The 20,246-nt window shown below is 35.4% G+C and overlaps 1 protein-coding gene across 4 annotated transcripts in view; it reads left to right on the plus strand.

Moving 5' to 3' along the window:
- The window catches only part of LOC106467456 (solute carrier organic anion transporter family member 3A1-like), a 159,373-nt gene that overhangs the window by 87,295 nt on the left and 51,832 nt on the right, over positions 1-20,246 (plus strand). Inside the window, exon 1 of one of the 4 annotated variants that reach the window (XM_022395650.1) lies at positions 16,657-17,007. The exons of the other annotated variants lie outside the window; for them this stretch is intronic. The gene's annotated coding sequence lies outside the window, so the exon portion shown is untranslated. Of the gene's footprint in view, positions 1-16,656; positions 17,008-20,246 lie in introns of those variants that run through there. 4 annotated transcript variants of the gene reach the window in all.

The raw sequence follows: 20,246 nt of genomic DNA on the forward strand, positions 1-20,246 counted from the left end.
TGGGATTGACCGTCACATTATAACGCCCCCACGGCTGAAAGGGCGAGCATGTTTTGGTGTGACAGGGATTCGAACCCGCGACCCGCAGATTTCGAGTCGAGTGCCCTAACCACCTGGCCATGCTGGGCCTGCTGGAGATGAAGTCAGGTATAATACCTGAAGTTTCATAAAGTTTAAAAGACTGATTGTTTGTTTTAAAATTTCATGTAAAGCTACACAAAAAGAAAACTGTACATAGCCTGTCCTCTAATTTGAGCTAATAGACTAAAGGGAAGGCAGTTAATTAAAAGTACCCACCGTCTACTCTTGTGCTACTGTTTTCTGAATAAATAGTGGGATTTGACCGTCACTTAAAGTGTGTAACGCGTTTTTCGACAAAGGGATACGAACCATGAATTAGCGGATTTACATTCTAGTTATTCTAACCATTAGACCACACCAAGACCCTTGTTTATCTTAGATCATCTGTGTTTTGCTCACTCCAGGAATTTTACCCAGAACTCTAGCGTTATAAGCTTTCAGCTATCGGAGAGTTTTCAAAATACTGAAAAAAATATGAAACCCTTTCTGTTGTACTGTAAAGAAATTCATAAATGCACATACACCATTCAATTTTTTGTTTCAACTCTATGGCTTAAACGTACGTAAATGAAAGCTTTTTTTTTAAATAAGGCCCTTAAAAAACAAACACAAACATCTGCAAAAATTAAACATGATTTAGATAAACCAATCACTGACATTATTATAAATATTTACACCAATCACACTTTATATTTATTAACTGTCTGAGATCACCTGGGATTACATACGAAACATCTTCTTGGTCATGGTTGTACTTGAGAAACATGATAAATGTTACCTGATTTACATTTGCAAAAAAATAAAATAAAAATAGAATATAAATAATGCAGAACCGGTTTTCACTGAGAAATCATTGCCAAAACATTAGAAGTGGAAATCTCTTTAGTTTGGTAGGTTAGTCTTTTACAGTTTTGTCAGATATCAAAGGAAAAGAACTATACATTTTTCGTATAAAATTTGTCCCCTAGTGGGACAGCGGTAAGTTTACGGACTTGGCAGATAGCCCAATATGGCCTTGTTCTAAAACAACAACAACAACAACAACAAAACCAGCACATAAAGTTTTTTGTGCATTAAAAGTCCTTTAGACAAAACATTTCTGAAAATATTTGTGCCCTCCCCCCCTCAAAAAAAAAATATAAACAATGTAATAATGGTGTAAACCTTTCACATTGGTTTAAGGCGAAATTTGTATAAAAACCAACCAAAAAAAAAAAAAAACTGTAGTTAAACGAGGGCTAACTGTACAAAAACAGAAAACGGCCAACGCTATTGAGATACCACCATTTGCTGTAATTTTATTTTGTTTGTTTATTTGTATCGAAATACAAGTTATCTAACATTTCAGAACAGTTAAACGCGTGAGCTTCACGAATAATTTGACAGCAAATAAATACAGTTTTGAACTTCTACTTTGTATTCTTCAATTTTTTTTCTCTTTCTTGTCGCATTAATACCGTTGAAATCTGTTTATAAAACTCTATACAAATAAAGCTTCTGGACTATTAACTTTTGAAATTTCAAAGCCTCGATTTTCTGCAGTACTAAAATTCGTCCTATCCATTCAATTCTTAAGTTACTGACTTCTTTCTATTTCACTTCCTGTTTGTGAGGTTCACAAGTTGTATCGTATTGACTAATTTTACGTTTTTGCTTGTTACACCACTAAGTGTAAGGTCTGTTTGTTTGTTTTTGATATTTGCGTAAACCTACATAATGGCTATCTGCTCGAGGCGTCCATAAATTTGAATTGCTAAACTCGAGGAAAGACGGCTAGTCAACAACACATCGCCAAATCTTGGGCACCTCTAATCAAATGATGTGTTTTGTCTGTCACTTTTATAACACACCTACGATCCCAAATTGTAGAGCGTGATTTTGCAGCATGGACCCTTGGATCCACAGTCCAGCACGTGACAAGATACATAAAAATAAAACTTGTATGAAATTACTAATAGAGGACCCCAACAAAGAAAACCCATAATTAGTTTGACTAGCTTATACCATCGATAATTCTAGGAATAAAGCAACAACAATAATAACAAAGACGTTTGTCAAGAACCACGCGCATGAATTATACTTTTGTCTAGAACATATTAAAATCAATCATTATTCTAAAAAAAACAAAAACAATTTCAAACATTGTAAATGCGAAAATATAATATTCAGAGAATATTCAAATAACTTTGATAATCTCGTTTCGATGAAAATCAAGCTGGACACTGAAAGAAGCAAGTAGAATTTTGTAAACCTAGCTCAACGTGTTTAATATGTGATTGTTTGTTTGTTTATAATTGAGCACAAAGCTACACAATGGGCTATCTGTGCTCTGCCCACCACGGGTATCGAAACCTGGTTTCTTGCGTTGAAAGTCCGCAGACATACCGCTGTGCCACTGGGGGGCATATGTGATTGGATAAAAAGTGTTAATGTTTCGTTACTGCGGTATCCCATCATTGGGATTTTAAGTGTCTTGTGAATAAATAGTTCAGTTTCGTATTTCTGCAGCTTGCATAATCTAAGACATCTCTGTTTTTCAGAACTTTAATTCTGTTAACTCATTTTGTAATAAATAACAACAACAACACAAAAATTCGTGAACACATTTACATACGTTCTTTTGTTAGAAAAATACAAAATTTTGTATTTTATTCAAGACAGTAGAGATCTGGGTGTGGTCTAGTACCCAACACGCCCGACTTTGAATTCGAGGTTCGTTCCGCGATGTAGAGCGCATGAGTGTGTTATAAGAGAGGCTGTCAAATCCCATTATTCGATTACAGAAGTTCGAGAGTTGATGTTAGATGCTGTTGGCTAGCTGTCATAAAATAGAGATAACCACTGTGTAGCTTTGCGCGAATCTCCGAAAAACTAAGTATATTTTAAACTGGGTTTAATCATAACGTGTTCTTGAGTAATAAAGAACCAATTCTACAATAAAAAGGCGATATAATGAAAAAAACGGCGATACATTTTGCAAGTGAAAAGGCATATGTGGGTTAGTTAAAATTTAGTCTGGCATTACAGAAAAATAGAACAAGCAACAGGTTCCACTAACACGTACCTGTCCGTGCATAAGTTATTGCTTATGTGGTTATTAACCTCGTCCTTTTGTTTCGTAGCCAAGCCTTCCGTTCAAGGAGATGTCGTGTCTCTAGGAGTTCAGGGAATCATGGAGAACACAAAGCACGTTTAAAATTTAGAGGTAAAACAGTTCTTTAAAATAGGGACGGAGATATCACTCTTATCTCCAAACGGTCCGATAGCAACCTATTAGTTTTCAAAAGACACTGATACAGAGTTTCACTTACTTGTCTAACATAAATGCAAAATAAAACGCTCCAATGAGCTAAACAGGCCTAACAGTGAGAATACATCTTGTGGTACTCTCTGTTTTTAGTGATTCGCTCAGTTAAATAAATATTTTTTTCAAAATTTAGATATATATATTAAAAACCTATACAAGTGTTTATCTAAATGTTTTTTTTTTTGGTTTTCCAACTAAAACGCATTTTTCAAGTATACCGCTCTATAAAAGTTTCAGAATTATAACATAACATAATGTTTAGGAACAACAAGGGACCTATTGGTCCATCTCGGCTGTCACAACCTCTAAACTGATTTATTGTAATTTTTTTTTAAATCTTAAAGCCAGTCCTTATCATTCATATAATTAGCAAGCTTTCTATTACATGCACATAGATTTATTGCCTCTACAACATCTGAAGGCAACACATTCCAGAGGCCAACCAACCTGTTAGAAAAATAAAACTGTCTTAGCTGAAGATGACTCCTACCTTGCGAAAATTTCTATTTGTGTCCCCTAGTCCTACTATTCTCACTGTTAAATATAAAAAAGATGAAGCATCAACACTATCAATTCCCTTTACAATTTTAAACACTTCAATTAGATTCCCTTTAACTCTTCTATTTTCAAGAGAAAACAATTTCAAAGATCTTAATCTCTTCTCATATGACAATCCTCCATTCCAGGCACCATTCTAGTAACTCTCCTCTGAACCCTTTCTAACAATACTCCAAATGTGGCCTAACCAATGAGCTATACAATGAAATTATAGCCTCTTAGATTTGTATTCAACATTTCTGTAGATACAACCTAAAATCCTATTTACCCTACCACTAGCAAAAGCACACTGCTTGGATCGCTTAAGAGACTGATCAACCATTACGCCAAGATCCCTTTCGTTCATAATACTTTTAAGGTTATTCCCATCCAAATTCTACTTTTAATTCAAATTATGATAACATACATGCATTATCTTGCATTTATTATAATTAAAACCCAACTCACTAAATAATCTAAATCCTTTTGTAAATCAGCAGCATCCTCTTCACAGCTAGCAACACCCAAGACCTTAATATCATCTGCAAATTCTACTGATTTATTGACCATTCCTTCACCTATGTCATTGGTGTAAATCAAAAAGAGCAAAGATCATAAGACTGAGCCCTGAGGTACCCCGCTTGTAACATTAGTCCAGTTTGAGTGAACTCCATTTATAACAACCCTCTGCTTTCTTCCATCCAACCACTCTTCTATCCAATCAGTTAACTTATCTCCCACACCTATAGAGATAATTTTTTACAAGCCTTTTATGTGGCACCTTGTCAAATGCTTTCTGAAAATCCAAATACACCAATTCTACACCCTTACCGTCATCTATGTAAGCAGTAACATTTTCAAAGCATGTCAAAATATTTGTACGGCAAGGTTTTTACTTAATGTAACCATGTTGACTATCCAATAAAATTCTAAACTTTGTTAAACGACTTTGTAAAGCATCTTTTAACAGACTTTCCAAAACCTTTCCCATAACTGATGTAAGACTAATGGGTCTATAATTACTGGGACAATTTTTATCAACTCCCTTGAAAACAGGAGTGACATCAGCTAACTTCCAATCCTCTGGTACCTGTCCACTATTCATGGACTTACAAAACATATAGTAACAGGTGGCTCACATATCCAATCTATAACCTCCTTCAAAATGCTTGGAGAAATATTACCTGGCTCAGGAGTCTTATTGTTTTTTAAACTTCCCAATTGTTTCTTAACCAGATCAGAATTAATGCAGACATTTAGTTCGACTTTGTTTCCATTTGTTTCAGGTTTGTTTGTAATCAAGCACAATGCTACACAATGGGCTATCTGTGCTCTGCCCACCACGGGTATCGAAACCCGGTTTCTAGCGTTGTAAGTCCACAGACATACCGCTGTGCCACTGGCGGGGGGGGGGGGCATCTATCAACTGTTCATGATGAGGAATACTGCTTATATCTTCATTGATATAAACTGAAGAAAAACCAGAATTTAATAACCCACCCACTTCATAATCGTCAGATACAAGCCTTCCTTTATCATCCCTCAAGGGTCCTATCCCCATCCTAACATTTTGTTTACCCTTAATGTATTTAAAAAAATCTTTACTATTAATTTTTACATTTTCAGCTAACCTTTTTTCATACATCCTTTTTGATGTCCTAATTTCCTGTTTGACCAAATTTCTTGATCTTCTAAATCTCCCGTCATACCAGTCAATTTAAATTTCTTAAATTTGTGATGTTTTTCTCTAATTATAACTCGTATACTTTTTGTGAGTCAACCTGGTTTTGTTACTTGCAGCCACCCTTTTCTTTCTATAAGGAATATGTTTACCTTGAATATTTAAAAACATATGTTTAAAATAAAAGTTTTCCACATTTCATCAGTGTCTCCAAATATCTCAGCTGTCCAATTCACAATAGATAATTCTTGCCGTATCCCCTCAAAAGTTGCTTTTTTGAAATTTGAAACCAAAATATCTTAATTTCTGATTTCCATATGCATCAAAGCATCAAACCTAATATATCTAAAATAGCATTGTTTCTATTAGGATCCTTGACCAATGGGTGAAGTGAGCCATATAATGTAACGAATGTTTTATTATTTTCCGAACAACGTAAATATTCGCAAATATAACCAAACAAAAGTGTTCTCCCATTCATAAGAACTGTAAAGAGTTGTGAGCATTATTAGTTTCCAAAATTTCTTTTTCTGAAGTGAAATGTTGATTGAGAATTCATTTTAGCTTCCAAGGTGGTGACTAATACACGCTAAGGTAAAATGTTGTTGTTTGAAGTGAAGCACAAAGCTACAGAATGGGCTATGTATGCTCTGCCCACCACGGGTATAGAAACGCGGTTTCTAGCGTTGTACGTTTGCAGACATACTGCTGTGCCACTGGGGGCTAAGGAAAAACAAAGGGCATATTGGTTTGGATATGTTTATTTTCACAGAATATTATATATAAGGCTTTAATGACATAAATGGAACTATTAAGGGTGTATCAGTAATATTTTAAAAGAAATATTATAATGTGTTTGAAACGTAATGAAAAACAACAACTTAAATTTAAGGAGTTTTCTCGAAAAGGGAGCTAAGGCCACCTGGAGGGGTCACCTGTTTTAACTACTCGCACCAGAAGTGTGTTTTCTGTCAGTCAGTCAGTAGACACTAAAATGACGTTATATAAGGGACGCTTAATGTTGCAATTTGTACTGTCGTAACGTCAATAAAACGTGCGCATGACATGAATCGCGAGAAGAATTATGCGCTCAGTAGGCTACAAAACAGCATGACATGTGAACTTCAAAAGCAAGAAATAGAAATATTTGTTACTCTTAATTATGGTTTTATTTACTCTTGAAACAGAACACTTTCAGGGACTCTACGGAAGTCCATCTAGTATAGGTACATAGTTTTCTCTTAAAGCCCAGTAAAGAAACCCTGCTTGTAAAAATGCTTAATGTAGCGTTTTATACATTATTCATCAAGAGATTTTGAAGTTTCAGTATTAAAATTCCATCACACCACACTATGTTATTATCGAACGTCCTTCCCAACAAAAGATCATACTAAGCAATTATCAGACGTTCCTGACATCAAAAGATCCTATTAAGCAATTATCAGACGTTCCTGACATCAAAAGATCCTATTAAGCTATTATCAGAGGTCAGTAACAACAGAAGATCTCAAGCTACTATCAAACATAACTAACATTGGAAGATCTCATTACGCTATTATCAGACGTTCCGAACATCAGAAGATCTCACTAAGCTACTAACAGAGGTTTCTAACACTAGAACATCGCACTAAGCTATTATCAGTCGTTCCTGACATCAGAACATCGCACTAAGCTATTATCAGTCGTTCCTGACATCAGAAGATCTCACTAAGCTATTATCAGTCGTTCCTGACATCAGAAGATCTCACTAAGCTATTGTCAGACATTCTTAGCATTAGAAGATCTCACTAAGCTATTATCAGACGTTCCTAAGATCAGAAGATCTCACTAAGCTATTATCAGACATTCTTAGCATTAGAAGATCTCACTAAGTTATTATCAGACGTTCCTAACGCCAGGAGATCTGATTGAGCTATTATCAGACGTTCCTCAGATCAGAAGATCTCACTAAGCTATTATCGGAGGTTTCTAACACTAGAACATCGCACTAAGCTATTATCAGTCGTTCCTGACATCAGAAGATTTCACTAAGCTATTATCAGAGGTTTCTAACACTAGAACATCGCACTAAGCTATTATCAGTCGTTCCTGACATCAGAAGATCTCACTAAGCTATTATCAGACATTCTTAGCATTAGAAGATCTCACTAAGCTATTATCAGACGTTCCTAACACCAGAAGATCTGATTAAGTTTTAATCATATCTCACTATGCTATTATCACATGGTCCTAACACCACCTAACATCAGAAGATCCTAGTAAGATATTATCAGACGTTCTCAACACCAGAAGCTCTCATTAAGTTATTATCAGACATTCCTTACATCAGAAGATCTCACTAAGCTATTATCAGACGTTCGTAACATTAGAAGATCTCACAAGGCTATTATCAGACATTCGTAACACCAAAATATCTCATTAAGCTATTACCAGACGGTCCTAACACCACCTAACATCAGCAGAACACACTAAGCAATTATCATACGAATGTTCTTTACTGTCACCAAACATTCTAACAAGAGCCATAACCAGAATCGAATTGGCTGCTAACTGAACAATATTTTATCACTATATTTTACCACTAGAACATTATACTAAATACAACCAGATTCACCTCCTAAGTCAACAACATTACATCATAGATTTGACTGCCGTTAGAAGATTATACAAAGACACAACTAAATTCATTTTCTAAGTTAATAGTATTCAATCACTCTCAACACAGTTGTCTTCAAAATAATGATATTCTATTATACATTTAATTTCCACTAGAATATTATACTAAGCACCAACCAGAATTATGTACTAAAGTGAACAGAATAGATTTGACTGCCACTAGAATATAATTCTAAACCTTATTAGAATCGGCTTTTGACTGAAAGATATGCTATCACCAGATTTGACTGCCACCAGTAAATAATGCTAAACCCTTATCAGAATCGGCTTTTGACTGAAAGATGTGCTATCACCAGATTTGACTGCCACCAGTAAATAATTCTAAACCTTATCAGAATCGGCTTTTGACTGAAAGATATGCTATCACCAGATTTGTTTGTTTGTAGTTAGACACAAAGCTACACGTTTGGGGCTATCTTTGCTGTGCCTACCACGGGTATCGAAACCCTGTTTTCAGCATTAAAAGTCTGCAGATTTACCGCTATGCCACTGGAGGCTGCAATCACCAGATATGACTGCCACTAAAAAATGATGATAAGCGAACTTTAGAAGTTAGTTATAATAATCGTTATGTATATAGATGTAGTAGTTAGAAAGCAAGTTGGTGAAGTACAACTTTGGAGTAATATAAATTGTACTTTGCTTGAGGTCCTTATTAGTTTTCAAGGTTTCTTTGAGTGTAGCATTAAACAGATCGCATACAGTTCTAGCGTGCTTACGCTGATGCTAAGCATCTTAAAATCTTCAAACCATTTCCGGTTTGTTGTTTCAGCCAGTACCTTACAGTTAATAAATCAGACCAAAAAAAAAGGAAAACCACACTGTGCTTTTAACCCTTCTATTGCGGTTCTGCACGCAAAGCTGTCATCAGATTTATGCAGTTCAAAGACAAGCTAGTTTCTATCTTGCACGAACTTCATGATCTGTTAAAATCAGAATTTAAGATTCTTGAAATTACTAAAAAATGCCTGTCACGCTCTAAGCCGTACATTTCCCAGTTTACGAGCATTAAAGGCATCTTTGGCTTCATCTAATTTACCTCGTTTTAACTCAAGTTAGATATTATTCAACAGACCAATTTGTAAATAAAAAAAAAAAAACAATACCGAAATTGTGAACAGATTTAAGTTCGTTAGGTGCAATCAGTTAACTTGTGGTTACAATTAAAAGGTCGACACAATCAAATCATTTAATGCTATTATAACAAATGGAATACATCCTAAGAGTCGGTCGGTATCTGAATCCTGTTCATCATCTGATCTTGAAGATCCAGTGTTTTTTGGGACTGTGATATAAGGTAAAAGGTACCAGTAGCCCCGAGACACATAAAAAAGTTAAGATCACATGATACCCATAAATTGTGCATCTCGACATCCACCTAGGTTATAAATATATTTTGTAATAATTCCCTTTCTCGAGACGTAGATCACAATTCTCAGAGATTATGCCTTGCTTTGCTTAAACTTAATGGATTAGTATTTCAGTAAGTCTCAGAAATTCAAGATTTTTCTGTTGTTGTTAGACCCATCAAATAGTTTTTATACCTCGGGCTATCAGTGTAGCCTTGAAGTTATTGTCAACCTACGCAACATGTTTCCGTCGTTTGTAATGTAGTAACTCAAGGGCGGCGCATCTAATCCGGGCCACAATTCGCAAGAATGTCGAACTGACTATCTCCCATAGTTAATTATTTAGTAACACCCCCCTCCCCCCAATAAAAAAAATCAACTGAGGTGCTAGATATTTACGTAGCTAGTTCTTATTATTGTTTGTTTGTTTTAATGAGAAAAGACTCGGCCTTTGTTGTGTAATTTGTTCCTTCGTTAGTTCGAAACAAACAGCTAAAATATTGTATTTATAAATTAATCCAAGGGACCCTATCAATTAGAGGATAACCACTTGAGCTAGTGAATGAATGTCATAGTATTACAGTCGGTCACCTTGACTACAGTTACACTTTGTCAAAAATGCCAACCACTAATTTTTTTCTAGTTACATGTTATTATTAATTCCTCAGCTTGATTTTCTATTTGTGTATTGCATATCACAACAGCAGTTTAACGAGCAAGTCGGAAATAGTTGTACATGACCATGGTAAAAAAAAAAACGTTTTGTTTTTAAGAAACTGGTGTGGAAGCTAGAACAGCTTTATAAAGTCTGAAAACAATTCTAGGCAGAAAACAAAAACTATAGGAGACAGATATGCCTCATTTACACCCCTCAGGCCCCGCCCAAACAGCTCAACGCTATCAAAACCCGCTCGCTTATAACAATAAAATTTGGAGTTCGATTCCTGCGGTAGGCACAGTGTATTTTATTTTAATTGTAAGTTAAAAAAAATTGTATGTCGTGTAGTTATTGTACACAGTAAATCACCAATTTTTATATCACATTTAAATCTTTTGTTGTTGTTATTGTAGATAATAACTGTTCTGTTATAATACTTACTGTTTACATATATATTGTAGATAATAATTGTTCTGTTATAATACTTACTGTTTACATATATATTGTAGATAATAATTGTTCTGTTATAATACTTACTGTTTACATATATATTGTAGATAATAATTGTTCTGTTATAATACTTATTGTTTACATATATATTGTAGATAATAATTGTTCTGTTATAATACTTACTGTTTATATATATATTGTAGATAATAATTGTTCTGTTATAATACTTACTGTTTACATATATATTGTAGATAATAATTGTTCTGTTATAATACTTACTGTTTACATATATTCAATTATAAAATACTTTCTTACCTGAGGCTGAGGGCCCCGGCATGGCCAGGTGGTTAGGGAACTCGGGTTCGAATCCCCGTCCCACCAAACATGTTCGTCCTTGCAGCCCTGGGGGCGTTATAAAGTGACGGGCAATCCCACTATTCGTTGGTAAAAGAGTAGCCCAAGAGTTGGCGGTGGGTGATGATGACTAGCTGCTTTCCCTCCAGTCTTACACTGCTAAATTATGGACGGCTAGCGCAGATAGTCCTCGTGTAGCTTTGCGCGAAATTCAAAACGAACAAACACACCTGAAGCTGCTACTGGACGAGTAAAGATACATAGATAATAGATCCATAAACTACTATTAATAATAGCATACTCAGCCGGTGGGACAGCGGTAAATCTACGGGCTTACAACTCAAAAATCCGGCGTTCTATTCCCCGCATTGGACACAGCGGATAGCCCAATGTGGCTTTGCTTTGAAATGAAAAACAACAACAACCAATAACAACATAGGATAGATACTTTCTAGTCAATTGCTTTTATTCATTGCTCCAGAAGGTTTAAGATTTTATTATCATTATAATATATGCTGTTGCCAAAGATCTACATCTTGAATAATAATAATAATAAAAATACTGAATGGTTTTGTTACTCGCATGATCACAATAAATTACTTAGGTTACTTGTAACCCTAAAAGAGGCCTAAAGTTAGTCTTTAGCCTATATGTGTTAGTAGTTCGGTGTCATACGCGTGTGGCGTCCTCATCCGGAAGTCTTATCAATATGGTCAATAATTAGTGACGTAGAAACGTTGTTTGTTCACACAGACACCACTTGCTGAAAATATTGACAATGTTTGAAGAACTGGAAAAACTAGACTGTAAATAATCACATGGTATAATCATTACTTTTAGACGTGTGACACGATGTAATAAGGAAAACTGTGTCAAGTCTGATCCTTCCTCAAGTCAAATTTCTATACAGTTAACCGAATAATTTATTTTCACATTTTTTCTAAACCGTAGTGAAAATAGTTTGTTCAGTGTAATGAAATACATTTATATAAAGAGTGTTACTAAAACCAACAACTCTTTACTGAACTAATAATATCTTCAACGCTTGAAGTGCTTCAACATGTTTCATTTTGTTCTCAGGCGAGTCGACGATGATAAAATGGGTATTTTTTAATCCAACGACTGGCTAGTTGCCCCCATTTTCGCTGGCTAGTTGCCCCCATTTTCGTCGTAGTCTTATATATTGTTTTGGCGTTTATTTAAAGTTTTAAGCTTATAAATTCTAAAATGAACGTTGATGCTAACTGTAGTGAATGTTGGGTAGGGTAGTTGACGTTTATATAACTCTTCAGGTCCAATTGTTTAAGCATTAAATTCCGTGTTTCTCGACTAATCACATCATTTTCGCGATAAGATTATTTCGTAGTGCGTAAACATGTACGTATTATGGCGTAAATCAAAATCTACGAACGAGTTTCATCGCCCATACTTGTTGATCGTATAAACCTTGTCCTTCAGCACTTAGTTCAACATTCTTGGCACAAGGTCGCTTATGACAAGCGACATGCACCAAAGCTTGGCTCAAACTGCTGATGGTACTTAACAAGGACATAATAAGTACCTTTATGAAATGTAGTTAAAATAATCACATTTTACGCTGTCTCTTTCGTATGAGATGTAAGAATACAAAACTAAGACAATGTGTTGTAAATCATATTAAACACAATTTTGAAAAGTTTATTTTTATCTAGGCCTTACGCAAAGTTCATGAAATACTTGAGATGTGGCCAAATAATAAATACTGTCGAAGCATCCGAGCGACACCTGTTGAGCTGATGAAATAAATTAACTACACGCTTGTCCTTGAAAATGGATATAATTCCCAGTTGACACAAGCTTTTTATGAGAATTTTAGTTGATAGTTGCAATCATATGAAACGTAAAATAAAGACAGGTGAAAGAAAAGAAAAAAGTGGATAGGCCAATGTTTTAAACTTTTTGTTTTGACATAAGAAAGGCTTTCCTTTCTTGGAATAGGTGTACAGGAGGCAAAGTCGCGAAAACTATAGAAGTGTATTATAATAATGTGTGTAAAAAATAATCACCAAAACTCGAATGGAAAACACTAACTACAACACAGTGCCAAAGTAACCGAATCTATCCTTGACACGTGGCTGATAAACTGAGTGATGACATTTAAACAATCCGTGTATTTTTCTGGTTTATTTTCACGGTTGTGGAATTGCACATACACACACACACACAAATTGAGAAAACTAAAACCCGGAAAGACGAAGGTAAATAGGATTTCTTAAGTAATTCTTCATATGGTATACAGGGTTGAACAAAAGTTACTGTACAGTTGGTACTGTACGGCAATATATTACTGTATAGTCACCCCCCCCCCCCCTTTAGTAGCACAGCGGTATGTCTGCGGACTTACAAAGCTAGAAACTAGGTTTCAATACCCGTGGTGGACAGAGTACAGATAGCCCTTTGTGTAGCTTCGTGTTTAATAACAAACAATAACACTTCCCACCCCTCACTTGTACATCAGGCTGATAAGACCACTAACCTTTAATATTAATATAACACCACTGATGGTTCAGTTGGTGGACACGGACTTTAGTAATAAAGTTTTTTTTTTTATTGAAAGTAACTGAGAAGGCTTTCATCAAGTTTTCCAGAAATCTTGAGAAAGAGGTATACACGTACTGAGTAACGTGATTAAATTCTTTATAGATTGGAACCCCATGCTTCGCTTTAGTGTAAGCAGATAATCTCATTTTTCAAGGATGGATATCGTTGTGCCTACTTAATAAAACCAAGAAACACCTTGATTCTATTTCTAGAGAGAGTTAATGTTATAAATAGCAAGTTGTAGTGGGCCTCAGAAATTCATATTTAGTTGAAGTGGGACTCAGAGATTCTTATTTGGAGTACAAAACAAGCGCTTTTCGTTGTGAATCGTGAAAGAACAAACCAATAATTGCTTTATAGATGATATTTATATATATATGTGTTTAAAAAGCGTTAATTTTACTGCGATAGATACCAGTTACGAAAAGGAATTATAATTAGGAAATATTCTTCACCACCCTAACGTATTTCTTGAACATTCTCTTCTACACATCTGTTGCTTCTGGGGACTGTCATAGATAGCCTGGTAGTTAGGATACTAGACCCGCAATCTGCGGGTCCGAGCTCGAATCCTGTCACTGAACGTGCTCGCCCTTTCAGCCGTGGGGGCGTTATAATGTGACGGTCAACCTCACTATTCGTCGGTAGAGTTTGGCGGTGGGTGGTGTTGACTAGCATCTTTCCTTCTAGTCTATGATTTCAAAATTAGGAACGGCTGTCGCAGATAGCTCTCGAGTAGTTTTGGGCGAAAATTCAGACAAACATACTGTTACTTCTTGCTTGCATTTTGCAGTTTTACTTTAACTTCGGTGAAACTGTGTACATTGCTCGAAGCCAGTAGTTTTAGTTATGAATGGATCTGTAAATAAATTAGCCAAACAACCGTGTACATCGATCGGAGTCGGTGGGTTTAGTTAGGAATGGATGTGTAAATAAACTAACCAAACAACCGTGTACATCGATCGGAGTCGGTGGGTTTAGTTAGGAATGGATGTTTAAATAAACTAACCAAACAACCGTGTACATCGATCGGAGTCGGTGGTTTTAGTTAGGAATGGATGTGTAAATAAACTAACCAAACAACTGTGTACAGCGATCGGAGTCAGTGGTTTTGGTTAGGAATGGATGTGTAAATAAACTAACCAAACAACCGTGTACATCGATCGGAGTCAGAGGTTTTAGTTAGGAATGGATGTTTAAATAAACTAACCAAACAACTGTGTACATCGATCGGAATCAGTGGATTTAGTTAGGAATGGATGTGTAAATAAAGTAACCAAACAACTGTGTACATCGATCGGAGTCGGTGGTTTTAGTTAGGAATGGATGTTTAAATAAACTAACCAAATAACTGTGTACATCGATCGGAATCAGTGGGTTTAGTTAGGAATGGATGTGTAAATAAACTAACCAAACAACTGTGTACAGCGATCGGAGTCAGTGGTTTTAGTTAGGAATGGATGTTTAAATAAACTAACCAAACAACTGTGTACATCGATCGGAGTCAGTGGTTTTGGTTAGGAATGGATGTGTAAATAAACTAACCAAACAACTGTGTACATCGATCGGAGTCGGTGGGTTTAGTTAGGAATGAATCAGAAAATTACTTTACCAAATTGCTGATTTATAGCGATATGGTAATTGTATTTAAATGTTTCAAATCCACAAAATATAATGGTGTTTCAGATGGACGGCGTGGTTTTAAACCTGAAGGACGTGTGAATAAATTGCCAAATTTTGTTTTATTCACATGCACGAGTACCTGTCAGGCAGTATAAGAGTTCTTAGCCAATTGCACGATTTGTTTTTTCTATATTCATTCTGTATATTTTCTCATGTTAACAGAAAACTTTATGAAATCAGTAAATGGATGTTTAAATTGCGCAATCAATTTCATCGTTATGGCCTTTAAATCCAACTCTCTTGAAGTGCTTCCTGGATGAAAGCAGTTGTTTTTCTTGTTCATGGACACGTGTTCGAGCCCACGTCGGCCGATGTGTAAGATATGTCATTTACTCGTGTACCTCACGTGTCTATATTCACTCTAAAGAAAGTCACATAACTCTGAAAGAACTTCTGAACAGCAGTAAGTAGATAAACGAGTCAAATTTAGCTGGTTCGCATTTACAAACATATTTTGCTACATAGCAAAAGGAATCAAAGTTTCCTACTTTTTTTGCTTAGTTTTATATTATTTCAGTTCAGGTTTTGAGGACATGCTATTTAAAACTCGTCATGAATGTGTTTAGCCATGAATATAAAGCATTTCACATATTAGTAACACCAAATACTTATTTCTTAGGTTTGAGGAAGACTATTGTATAGTGGTAATTATAGGCCTGAGATGTTTTATAGGAACAACAACAAGAAGTAAGGGAGGAGTGCGAAAAAGAAACAAACAGACATACAGTTACGCTAATCTTATACGACCGCTGTCAAAATTAATACTTTAGCTCGTGGCGCCCCTTGAAAAAAACTTCTCAAACTAACTTTCATTCAGAAAAGTAACAGGTAGAGGTTTCATTCTTCCATAGTTCTGTATATGTTGTCTATATTAGGAAAAAAAATGTAAGAAAAAGATTTAAATGGTGTCTGTATCTTCGAGGGGGCAGAAAGGGAGCCTTAAACTTCGAACATGTACTTAAATCAATTTGTCGCGTTAAAAAACAACAACTGAAAAAATTGAGTAAGGCATCAATTTCGTTTCGTGACTGCTTGAAAATACATTTTTATTATTGTCAAAATCACGATTTTTGAAGATGTATGAAATTTCAAGTTTTCATGTACAATTAATTTACTTCAACGTTAAAATATAAGTATTTATTATACAAGTTATGACAGGCATTTTTATTATGATTGGAGAGAGCATCATGTATGCTTTCGTAATTCCTATTGGTTGCGACAAATGGTATCACGTGTGACGTCGTACCACATTCCAATGGAAAGGACTCTTGTTATATGGATGAGACACAGTCACGGAGGCATGTCCTATCGGACACGTAGAAAATATTCCAAAGCATCACGAGCTTGATGTTCTTCGAAGACATCGCAAATAGAAATGGTTTTTATACAGTGTGTCCTCGCAAGAAAGTTCAAGGTGGGGTCTGTCAGCGTCATCCCGACCATTAAAACCGGTTAGAAAGATTAGTTGTTGAGATAGGGCCCCGAAAAATCCGGAGGAAGCGACCTTGAGCCCAATCACGGACCTAGCGCCGCCCTGTGTTGCAAAGTCAAGGCTGAAATTTTCAGCTTTGGCGAATGGCCACATTAAATAGCGCCATCTGTGAAGCGAGTGGGAATATTTAATAGTGAATATTTCATAGGTTGACAATGGGTGAGTCGGCAGTTTTTATTTTGTCACACATTAGATGGTAATCAAACCTGCTTTTTTTTATCGCAAATAACCTGTCGAAGACGTTTTAGCCGTAATATTCCATTCGGTATATAGATGCGCAAAATGTAGTCTATGTACGTTTTCATTTCACATACACAATCCTACAAAGGATTATCACATTAACATGCGCAGTGAAAGAGGTAAATATTAATTCGTTCTTTGTACCTGACAATGTGCTTAATCCAGATGGTTGCTTATAACGCAGCTGTTAGTGGAGTTACAAACTTTCCAACTTTTTAAGCTGTGTTACTATAAATTAATGTATCTGTTTGTTGTGAAGTGCAAAGCTCATAATGGATTACTTGAGCTGTAATCACCGCGGGGATCAAACCACAAGGGGGTTATAAAATGTTTTAAATACTGGTTAATCAAATAAATATGATACCGCTATCAATTTGTTACTACAAAAAACAAACAAACAAAAAAAAAACGTAGGAATTTGATTCTTCAGAATTTCTATAATTTTTCATAATTGACTTCTCTGTGTTGGTCTTGTTTGAGCAAAACGTATTTAATTTAATCGTGACACAAACGACGACTGAGTGTGATATTAGAATATAAAGTTTTCGAACAAATGTTCCCCAAACATGTGATAATAACACACACACACAACAATTTCCGAAATTAAATCTATAAGTGTTTTTAGAATTAGCTTCAGCAGGGCTTACGATGTGACAGTAGCTTGCATTCATTTAAGAATAAGTCATAAATGAGTAAAATACATATTGCTGTCAAACTTGCATTTTCGGTGAAAATGTAGCTCATAACGATGTTAATTATTATAATGATCCAAGCCGTTATCACCTAAAAGAAACACCCATATAGGGGTCAAAGAGGTGTTTCATTAAAGAATTATTTTTACATTTCTATATTAACCCGTTGATCTGGTAATATAATACTAAAAAAAAGAAAAAAAAAAGGCTTAACTTATACGGATTCATAAAGCACCCGGTCTAGCACGTTCTGAAGAATCCGTAGAAGCTGCAGTGATTTAATTACTAGATTTCTTCTATTATTCCTCCGTCAATAATTTTTTAGAAAGCCTTCTGTTAAATATTAACTAGTAAAAGTTACTGCCTGGTAACTTGAAAAGAATTACGAAGTTCCTAGTAAAACGGCATGTTTTTTTTAACCTCCAAGTTATCGAATTATTTTTATACTGTTCACTACCGGTAGGAGTCCACATATCATCACACCATATTAAGCAATTGTATGTATTTCCTTACGACTACACTCAGTGTAAAGAACTACGTAAACCTTCAGGGCGAACTCACTCATTTGCTCTGTAAAATACACAAGAGACTACTGTAGTAATTACTGAGGTTATTTACAATATTGGGGGTATTTTTATATCTTTTGTGTGACTTTTATATCATCACGTAACCAACAAAGTGATGGACCAACAATAGTAAAAAAGAAAAAAATGTGTGTGTGTTTAAAAGTCATACGGAGTCGATATAGGGCCCACCTGTAACTTTAGGGTTAACTTCATTATGTGTGTTTAAAAGTCCTACGGAGTCAATATAGGACCCACCGGTAACTTTAGGGTTAACTTCATTATGTGTGTTTAAAAGTCCTACAGAGTCAATATAGGACCCACCGGTAACTTTAGGGGTAACTTCATTATGTGTGTTTAAAAGGCCTACGGAGTCAATATAGGGTCCACCGGTATCTTTAGGGTTAACCTCATTATGACCAGTGCATCCGTCAACAAAACATTGAAGTTCCTGTTACATTTGATTTAAACTCTTGAAAACCAAAACAACACGCGTCCTCAAGGCGCGCGGTCAGGTTTTCCGTGTTTCGTGGTTGCTGTATTGCTTCAAACAAGCATTTTTTCTAGGGGGGGGGGGAGAGACTTTATGTTCTTGGAATTGAAGACTCATATTCTGACATGCATTTTCAATCAATAGGTTTTTATTACCGGAAAAACGATAATTCAAGGTTCCTTGATTACGTAGTTTGTTCCACTTTTGAGTGATATAAAAATTGAAATTCAGAGAATATGTTACACATAACGTTTTACTAGAGATTCGGTTTATTCGCTTTAGATTCAAACAGGCGATTTACTTTTGTTGATTGATTGCATATGCAATCTTAGTTGTCAATCTTCCAAAAGAAGTCTCTTCTGTGGATGAAAGTAGTAAGACAATGAGCTTTTATAGTTTTTAATTTTTTATCTGTATAACACTAAAGAGGGCGCTTTCGTGTAATGTAAATACCAGCATCCACAGTATAGCTATCTTTGCTTTAAGCTCAAAATTATTCATGAATTTCTGCTAGATCTTGCAAACAGGCTAGGTGATTTTAAAGGTTTCGGTGAAACTAAGGTTATTCTGAGGTAGATATAAACTCTATTATCAAAACGTAACAAGGTTATTTGAAATTCGTCACATTGGTTATTTTATGTTTTTGTTTCTCTATTGCTGGACCTCCCAGTGGCTCAGCCTGAAGGCTTATAAAGCTAAAAACCGGGTTTCAATAGCCCTGGTGGGCACAGCACCAATAACCCATTGTGTAGTTTTGTTCTTAACAATAAACAAACAAATTGTGTTGCTGTGACTGGAATGACTGTTACAGAAAATATGACATAACTCATGCAAGACTGCTTGTTAATGTCAGTTAAGTTTATCACGAATATCATATAATGTGAAAATAAAGTGTTCGGTGTATGTTTTGTTGTATAAGCTACTAGATTTTCGTATTTGTAAGACTTCCTGCAGAGTGTGCATTGTCATGGTTAAGATGTACTAAAAGCAAATTCAAGACTAATTTTAGAATGAGCTTTTGAAAGGAAGACTCTAAAGAAAACTGCAGAGAAAAAACTTGATTGCAAAATGCTTGAGTGCGATATAAAAGTGACGGTTCAATTTCATTATTCGATCAGACAGTAGAAGCTCAAGAGTTAACGGTAGGTGCTGTTAACTAACTGGCTTCCCTTTGGTCTATTAATTCAAAATTAGGGACAGCTGTGTACATATAACCCTTAGAAACACTATGGTAGAAATACTATTATATATTTTTCTTCTCGGAAAGCCCTAAGGAACCGAATAAATAATGTAGCATTTAAAAATACAAGCATAATACTGTTGTCTTATGAAAAATATTGTTGCGTCAGCGAGTCACATGACTACTATGACGCAACGTTTCTAGAACTATCATGTACTTTGGCGAATGTT

This window comes from Limulus polyphemus, unplaced genomic scaffold (assembly GCF_000517525.1).
Source record: "Limulus polyphemus unplaced genomic scaffold, Limulus_polyphemus-2.1.2 Scaffold2620, whole genome shotgun sequence".
NCBI classification, from domain to species: Eukaryota; Metazoa; Arthropoda; class Merostomata; order Xiphosura; family Limulidae; genus Limulus; species Limulus polyphemus.